Raw genomic sequence first — 9,304 nt, forward strand, 5'->3', positions numbered from 1 at the left:
AACTTCTTAGTGTGAGGCTAAGTGGCTGTAGCTATAGGAAGAATCAGGACCTACTTAAAATCAGGCACTACTATATTTAAAATAGATAACTAGCAAGGACCAACTATATAGCATTATACTCATTATACTTATTATATTATACTTAGCATTATAAATTATACTCAATATTTTATAATAACCTATAATGGAAAAGAATCTGGAGAAGAGTACATGTGTGTGTATGTATGTATATATGTGCATACACTGAATATAACTGAATTGCTTTGCTGTATACCTGAAGCTAACACATTAACTATGCTTTAATTTAAAAAAAAAGCAAACAGGAGTCTTTTTTTCTATGAATTTAGGTGCTCTTTCAGTAGACCCCTTTTCTTTGGTATTTGGGAATGGACAACAGAGGGAACATGGAACAACAGACTGGTTCAAAACTGGGAAAGGAGTATGTCAAGGCTGTATATTGTCACCCAGCTTATTTTAATTATATGCAGAGTACATCATGTGAAAGGCTGGGCTGGATGAAGTGCAAGCTGGAATCAAGATTGCTGGGAGAAATATCAATAACTCCAGATATGCAGATGGCACCACCTTTATGGCAGAAAGTGAAGAGGAATTAAAGAGCCTCTTGATGAAAGTGAAAGAGGAGAATGAAAATGCTGTCTTAAAACCTAACATTCAAAAAACTAACATCATGGCATCCAGTCCCATCACTTCATGGCAAATAGATGAAGAACCAATGGAAACAGTGGGAGATTTTGTTTTCTTGGACTCCAAAATCACTGCAGATGATTACTGCAGCCATGAAATAAAAAGATGCTTGATCCTTAGAAGAAAAGCTATGACAAACCTAGACAGCATATTAAAAGCAGAGACATTATTTTGCCAACAAAAGTCCGTATAGTCAAAGCTATGGTTTTTCCAGTACTCATGTGCAGATGTGAGAGTTGGACCATAAAGAAGGTTGAACACCAAAGAATTAATTCTTTTGATCTGTGGTGGTGGAGAAGACTCTAGAGAGTCCCTGGACTGCAAGGAGATCAAACCAGTCAATCCTAAAGGAAATCAGCCTTGAATATTCATTAGAAGGACTGATGCTGAAGCTGAAGCTCCAATACTTTGGCCACCTGATGCAAAGAACTCACTTGTTAGAAAAGACTCTGAAGCTGGAAAGACTAAAGGCAGGAAAGGAAGGGGATGACAGAGGATAAGATGGTTGGATTGTATTACTGACTCAATGGATATAAGTTTGAGCAAGCCCTGGGAGTTGATGAAGGACAGGGAAGCCTGGTGTGCTACAGTTCATGGGGTCGCAAACAGTCAGACACAACTGAGTGACTGAACAGCTAACAGAGGGGAGCTGCCTTCCTCTACAGACTTTTCAAAAGGGGAAGACATGTTTTGATACCATTTGCTACTCCCTCCCAGCAAAAAAAGGTAAGCAAATCATGGCTCTCTTAGCTCCAATAGGAAGCCTAGGATTAATTTCATTTAAGTATTTATTTTTGTGTGTGTATATATGTGTATATATATAATTGTTCATTTACAATGTTATGCCAATTTCTACTGTGCAACAGAGTGACTCAGTTACACGCACACACACACACACACACACACACACATATATACTTTCTTTTATAATGTCCTTTTCCGTTATGGTTTATCCCAGGAGATTGAATATAGTTCCCTGTGCTATAAGCATAGTTGATTTATAGTGTTGTTGTAAATTTCATGTTAATTTCTGCTGTACAACAGAGTGTTCAGTTATACACACACACACACACACACACACACATATATATATATACACTATATTTTTCATTATCTTTTCCATTATGTCTTATCACAGGATATTGAACCTAGTACCCTGTGCTATACAGTAGAACTTTGTTGTTATCCATCTTATATATAATAGTTTGCATCTGCTAATCCCAATGGAGAAGGCAATGGCACCCCAGTGCTCTTTTCCAGTCCTCTTGGCTGGAAAATCCCATGGACGGAGGAGTCTTGTGCGCTGCAGTCCATAGGGTTGCTAAGAGTCGGACACCACTGAGTGACTTCCCTTTCACTTTTCACTTTCTTTTTTTTTAAATTTTATTTTATTTTTAAACTTTACAATATTGTATTGGTTTAGCCAAATATTGAAATGAATCCGCCACAGGTATACATATGTTCCCCATCCTGAACCCTCCTCCGTCCCCATACCATCCCTCTGGGTCGTCCCAGTGCACCAGCCCCAAGCATCCAGTATCATGCATCGAACCTGGACTGACGACTCGTTTCATACATGATATTTCACTTTCATGCATTGGAGAAGGAAATGGAAACCCACTCCGGTGTTCTTGCCTGGAGAATCCCAGGGATAGGGGATCCTGGTGGGCTGCCGTCTACGGAGTCACACAGAGTCAGACACAACTGAAGAGACTTAGCAGCAGCAGCTAATCCCAAACTCTTCTGAAAAGACCCTGATGCTGGGAAAGATTGAGGGCAGGAGGAGAAGGGGATGAAAGAGGATGAGATGGCTGGATGGCATCACCAACTCAATGGACATGAGTTTGGGTAAACTCTGGGAGTTGGTGATGAACAGGGAGGCCTGGTGTGCTGTGGTTCATGGGGTTGCAAGGAGTCAGGCACAACTGAGTGACTGAACTGACTGAATCCCAAACTAGGGTCAAGTTTAAAAAGCAAACATATTATCCTCAAATTAAAAAAAAAAAATCTTAAGTCCAAGACTCAGCAGGTTTTAACATTTTTTCCTTCCCTAGGTGTTTTCTTTTTTTTTTTTTTCCCTTTCCCTAGGTCTGTTTTCTTGGAGAAAATTTACATATAATGAAGCCTGGGAAAAACCTAGATAAGAGGTAGTCTTTGCTTTTGCTACCTGCTTCAGATGAGAAGCAGCTAGGGCTTCCTTGGTGGCTCAGAGGTTAAAACATCTGCCTGCAATGCGGGAGACCGGGGTTTGATCCCTGGGTCGGGAAGATCCCTTGGAGAAGGAAATGGCAACCCACTCCAGTATTCTTGCCTGGAGAACCCCATGGACGGAGGAGCCTGGTGGGCTACAGTCCACGGGGTCGCAAATAGTCGGAGACGACTGAGCAACTTAACTTCAGATGAGAAAGGGAGTACTGGGGTATGTGATATGATAGTGTTCCAGGTCCAGTTAGGGGATTCACCAAAATATCACAGGACCAGGACTTCCTATCATCTCTAGCATCTATCTACTCATTAATAAATGAGAGTCAGGGGAGTAGAGAGCTTACTGCTATTATTTATCCTGGGAGGTAAAGATCAAGAGATGATCCAGTCCAGTTAGTGTGAAAGCAATTAGTTCTAATAAAACCAGGGAAATGTTTAACAGGGGTGAGGGGGACAGCAACACAGGAGCAAGTGAGATTCTGGACAGAGGAGTTGTGCTAGCTGGTTGAAATGATTGTCTTAATGACTCTACCTGAAAATGGATGCTGTTTTATGAGAGGGATAGACAAGTCATGGTAGGAAGTACAATAAAGACTTCAGACATGCATATGCCCTGGCAGTTGGCAAAGTGAATTTTATAAAAAGAAAGAACTGTATTTAACTTCCACAGAATTCACTCTCATAGATTACGTTATCAGGTTAATAGCACTGAAGAAGAGAAATAGAAATAATTTTATAAAACACATGTGACGATTTCAGGATGCTAAGGACATCTTAGGTTTTAAGACTTTTGTTACAGATGACAAATAAATGAAGACATGGGAGAGTTGTTAAACTAAAATATATCCACAGGGATGGGCCTGGAAGCTATTTCAAAGAAGAAAAGGAGGAAGACTATGGCTGCATTTTTCAATAACAAAGGAAAATATAAGGGTAGCAAGTAAAGGCATACCTTGGTTTTTTGCACTTTGCTTCATTGCATTTTGCAAATAATAGCTTTTTTGTTTGTTTGTTTGTTTTTTCAAATTGAAGGTGAGTGGCAACCTTATAGAGCAAGTCTGTTGGCATCATTTTTCCAACAACATTTGCTCACTTCATGTCTCTCCATTCTGGTAATTCTCCCAATATTTCAAAATTTTTCATTATTATTACATTTGTTATTGGAAAAGGGTAAGATTGAGGGCAGGAAGAGGAGGGGGTGACAGAGGACAAGATGGTTAGATGACAACATTAACTCAATGGACATGAGTTTGAGCAAACTTTGGGAGATAGTGAAGGACAGGGAAGCCTGGAGTGCCGCAGTCCATAGGATCACAGAGTGGGACACGACTTAGCAACTGGAAAACAACAATGGTGACCTGCAGTCAGTGATTTGTGATGTCACCACTTTAATTGTTTTAGTATACCATGACACAGGTCTACATAATACTGAAAACTTGCATACAAATTTCTCAAGAGGCAGATCAGGTGGTCTGGTATTCCCATCTCTTTCAGAATTTTCCACAGTTTATTGTGATCCACACAGTCAAAGGCTTTGGCATAGTCAATAAAGCAGAAATAGATGTTTTTCTGGAACTCTCTTGCTTTTTCCATGATCCAGTGGATATTGGCAATTTGATCTCTGGTTCCTCTACCTTTTCTAAAACCAGCTTGAACATCAGGAAGTTCACGGTTCACATATTGCTGAAGCCTGGCTTGGAGAATTTTAAGCATTACTTTACTAGCGTGTGAGATGAGTGCAATTGTGCGGTAGTTTGATCATTCTTTGGCATTGCATTGCCTTTATTTGGGATTGGAATGAAAACTGACCTTTTCCAGTCCTGTGGCCACTGTTGAATTTTCCAAATTTGCTGGCATATTGAGTGCAGCACTTTCACAACATCATCTTTCAGGATTTGGAATAGCTCACTGGAATTCCATCACCTCCACTAGCTTTGTTTGTAGTGATGCTTTCTAAGGCCCACTTGACTTCATATTCCAGGATGTCTGGCTCTAGGTCAGTGATCACACCATCGTGATTATCTGGGTCGTGAAGATCTTTTTTGTACAGTTCTTCTGTGTATTCTTGCCATCTCTTCTTAATATCTTCTGCTTCTGTTAGGTCCATAACATTTCTGTTCTTTATCGAGCCCATCTTTGCATGAAATGTTCCTTTGGTATCTCTGACCTTCTTGAAGAGATTTCTAGTCTTTCCCAATCTGTCATTTTCCTTTATTTCTTTGCATTGATTGCTGAAGAAGGCTTTCTTATCTCTTCTTGCTATTCTTTGGAACTCTGCATTCAGATGTTTTTATCTTTCCTTTTCTCCTTTGCTTTTCACTTCTCTTCTTTTCACAGCTATTTGTAAGTCCTCCCCAGACAGCCATTTTGCTTTTTTGCATTTCTTTTCCATGGGGATGGTCTTGATCCCTGTCTCATGTACAATGTCATGAACCTCATTCCATAGCTCATCAGGCACTCTATCTATCAGATCTAGGTCCTTACATCTATTTCTCACTTCCACTGTATAATCATAAGGGATTTGATTTAGGTCATACCTGAATGGTCTAGTGGTTTTTCCTAGTTTCTTCAATTTAAGTCTGAATTTGGCAATAAGGAGTTCATGGTCTGAGCCACTGTCAGCTCCTGGTCTTGTTTTTGCTGACTGTATAGAGCTTCTCCATCTTTGGCTGCAAAGAATATAATCAATCTGATTTCGGTGTTGACCATCTGGTGATGTCCATGTATAGAGTCTTCTCTTGTGTTGTTGGAAGAGAGTGTTTGTTATGACCAGTGCATTTTCTTGGCAAAAGTCTGTTAGTCTTTGCCCTGCTTCATTCCGTATTCCAAGGCCAAATTTGCCTGTTACTCCAGGTGTTTCTTGACTTCGTACTTTTGCATTCCAGTCCCCTATAATGAAAAGGACACCTTTTTTGGGTTTTAGTTCTAAAAGGTCTTGTAGGTCTTCATAGAACCGTTCAACTTCAGCTTCTTCAGCGTTACTGGTTGGGGCATAGACTTGGATTACTGTGATATTGAATGGTTTGCCTTGGAAATGAACAGAGATCATTCTGTCGTTTTTGAGATTGTATCCAAGTACTGCATTTTGGACTCTTTTGTTGACCATGATGGCTACTCCATTTCTTCTGAGGGATTCCTGCCCACAGTAGTAGATATAATGGTCATCTGAGTTAAATTCACCCATTCCAGTCCATTTCAGTTCACTGATTCCTAGAATGTTGACATTCACTCTTGCCATCTCTTGTTTGACCACTTCCAATTTGCCTTGATTCATGGACCTGACATTCCAGGTTCCTATGCAATATTGCTCTTTACAGCATTGGACCTTGCTTCTATCACCAGTCACATCCACAGCTGGGTATTCTTTTTGCTTTGGCTCCATCCCTTCATTCTTTCAGGAGTTATTTCTCCACTGATCTCCAGTAGCATATTGGGCCCCTACTGACCTGGGGAGTTTCTCTTTCAGTGTCCTATCATTTTGCCTTTTTATACTGTTCATGGGGTTCTCAAGTCAAGAATACTGAAGTGGTTTGCCATTCCCTTCTCCAGTGGACAACATTCTGTCAGATCTCTCCACCATGACCCACCCATCTTGGGTTGCCCCACGGGCATGGCTTAGTTTCATTGAGTTAGACAAAGCTGTTGTCCTAGTGTGATTAGATTGACTTGTTTTCTGTGAGTATGGCTTCAGTGTGTCTGCCCTCTGATGCCCTCTTGCAACACCTACCGTCTTACTTGGGTTTCTTTTACCTTGGCTGTGGGGTATCTCTTCATCTGCTCCAGCAAAGTGCAGTCAATGCTCCTTACCTTGGACGAGTGGTATCTCCTCACCACCGCCCTTCCTGACCTTCAACATGGGATAGCTGGGCGGCATGGGGTTGGTCCTCCCAGCCACCGCCCCTGAGCCACCATGAAGCCCAAGAATACTGGAGTGGGTAGCCTATCCCTTCTCCAGGGGATCTTCCCAATCCAGGAATCAAACCAGAGTGTCCTGCATTGCATGTGGATTCTTTACCAGCTGAGCTACCGGCGAAGCCCAGCTACCAGAGTCAGAGAAGGCCCTATATTTCTTTAATTTAAGAGAAGTGAGGAAGCTGCAGAACAAAAGTTTCAAGCTCACAGAGGTTGGCTTATGAAGCTTAAGTAAAGAAGTCATCTCCATAACATAAAAATGCAAAGAGGAGCAGCAAGTGCTAATGCAGAAGCTGCAAGTTATCCAGAAGACCTAGCTAAGATAATGAGGAAAGACAGCTGCACTAAAGAACAGATTTTAAGTGTAGATAAAAGAGCCTTATACTGGAAGAAGGTGCCAGTTAGGACTTGTCATAGCTAGAGAGGAGATGTCAATGCCTGGCTTCAAAGCTTCAAAGGACAGGCTGACTCTCTTGTTAGGGGTTAACCGAGTTGGTAACTTGAAATTGAAAGCAGTGCTCATTTACTATTTTGAAAATTCTAAGATCCTTACGAACTATGCTAAGCCTACTCTGCCTGTGCTTTATAAATGGAGCATCAAAGTCTGGATGAGAGCATATCTGTTTACAACATGGTTTATTGAGTATTTTAAGCTTACTGTTGAGAGTTATGCTTAAAAGAAAAGCATTCTTTTCAAAATATTGGTGTTCATTGGAAATGTACCTGGTCACTCAAGAGCTCTAATGAAAATGTGTAGTGGGATTACTGTTATTTTTATACCTGCTAGCACAACATCCATTCTATAGCAGAGGGATCAAGGAGTAATCTTGACATTCAAGTTTATTATTTAAGACATACATTCCGTAAGGCTATAGTTGTCATAGATAGTGATTTCTCTGATGAATCTGGGTAAAGTTAACTGGAAAACTTCTGGAAAGGATTCACCATTCTGGATGCTATTAAGAACATTCATGATTCATAGGAGGAGGTCAAAATAACAGCATTAACAGGAGTTTGGAAGGAGTTGATTCCAACCTTCATGGATGACTTTGAGGGGTTCAGGACTCCAGGATGGAAGTCACCACAGATGTGGTGGAAATACCAAGAGAATAAGAATTAAAAACAAATTGTGTGTTACATGGCAGCCTGGATGGGAAGGGAATTGGGGGAGAATGGACACATGTAGGTGTATGGCTGAGTCCCTTCACTGTTCCCCTGAAACTATCACAATTGTTAATCAGCTATTCTCCAATACAAAATAAGAAGTTTTGTTTTCTTTTTTCTTACAAAATAAAAAAGAAGCATCCTGAAAATGTGACTGAATTGCTGCAGTTCAGTTCAGTCCAGTCACTCAGTCATGGCCAACTCTTTGCGACCCCATGAATCGCAGCACGCCAGGCCTCCCTGTCCATCGCCAACTCCCGGAGTTCACTCAGACTCACATCCATCGAGTCAGTGATGCCATCCAGCCATCTCATCCTCTGTCGTCCCCTTCTCCTCCTGCCCCCAGTCCCTCCCAGCATCAGTCTTTCCAATGATTCAACTCTTCGCATGAGGTGGCCAAAGTACTGGAGTTTCAGCTTTAGCATCATTCCTTCCAAAGAAATCCCACAGCTGATCTCCTTCAGAATGGACTGGTTGGATCTCCTTGCAGTCCAACGGACTCTCAAGAGTCTTCTCCAACACCACAGTTCAAAGCATCAATTCTTTGGCGCTCAGCTTTCTCCACAGTCCAAGTCTCACATCCATACATGACCACTGGAAAAACCATAGCCTTCACTAGACAGACCTTTGTTGGCAAAGTAATGTCTCTGCTTTTGAATATGCTATCTAGGTTGGTCATAACCTCACAATAAAACTTTTGGAAATGGAGGAGTTGCTTCTTATGGATGAGGAAAGAAAGAGGTTCTTTGAGATGGAATCTGCTCCCAGTCAAGATGCTGTGAAGATTGTTGAAATGATGGCAAAGTATTTGGAATATTACATAAACGTGGTTGATAAAGCAGTGACAGAGTTCCAGACAACTGACTTTAATTTTGAAAGAAGGTCTATTGTGGGTATAAAGCTCTCCAATAGCAAATAATGCTACAGATAAGTTGTTTGTGAAAGGAAAAGTCAATCAATGCAGAAAACTTCATTGTGGTCTTATTTTAAGAAATTGCCACAACCACCTCAACCTTCAACAACCAGCACCCTAATCATTCAGCAGCCATCAACAAGAACTTCCACCAGCAAAACGATTATGCTTTGCTGAAGGCTGAGATGATGGCTAGCATTTTTTAGTAATAAAGTATTTTTAAATTATGTACTTTTAAAAAAGATATATATTAATACTATTGCACCCTTAGTAGACTACAGTATAGTGTAAAAATCCCTTTTATATGCACTGGGAAACCAAAACATTTATGTGGCTCATTTTATTGAAATATTTACTTTAATAGGTGGTCTGGAACCAAATTCCCAGTATCTCTGAGGAAGGCCT

At 40.8% G+C, this 9,304-nt stretch overlaps 1 pseudogene; it reads left to right on the forward strand.

Annotated features, from left to right (window-relative positions):
- Nucleotides 1-404: 404 nt before the first annotated feature.
- LOC139184429 (tigger transposable element-derived protein 1-like) lies at nucleotides 405-9,083 on the forward strand (annotated as a pseudogene).
- Nucleotides 9,084-9,304: the final 221 nt, after the last annotated feature.

Source organism: Bos indicus, chromosome 8, assembly GCF_029378745.1.
Source record: "Bos indicus isolate NIAB-ARS_2022 breed Sahiwal x Tharparkar chromosome 8, NIAB-ARS_B.indTharparkar_mat_pri_1.0, whole genome shotgun sequence".
Lineage (NCBI taxonomy): Eukaryota > Metazoa > Chordata > Mammalia > Artiodactyla > Bovidae > Bos > Bos indicus.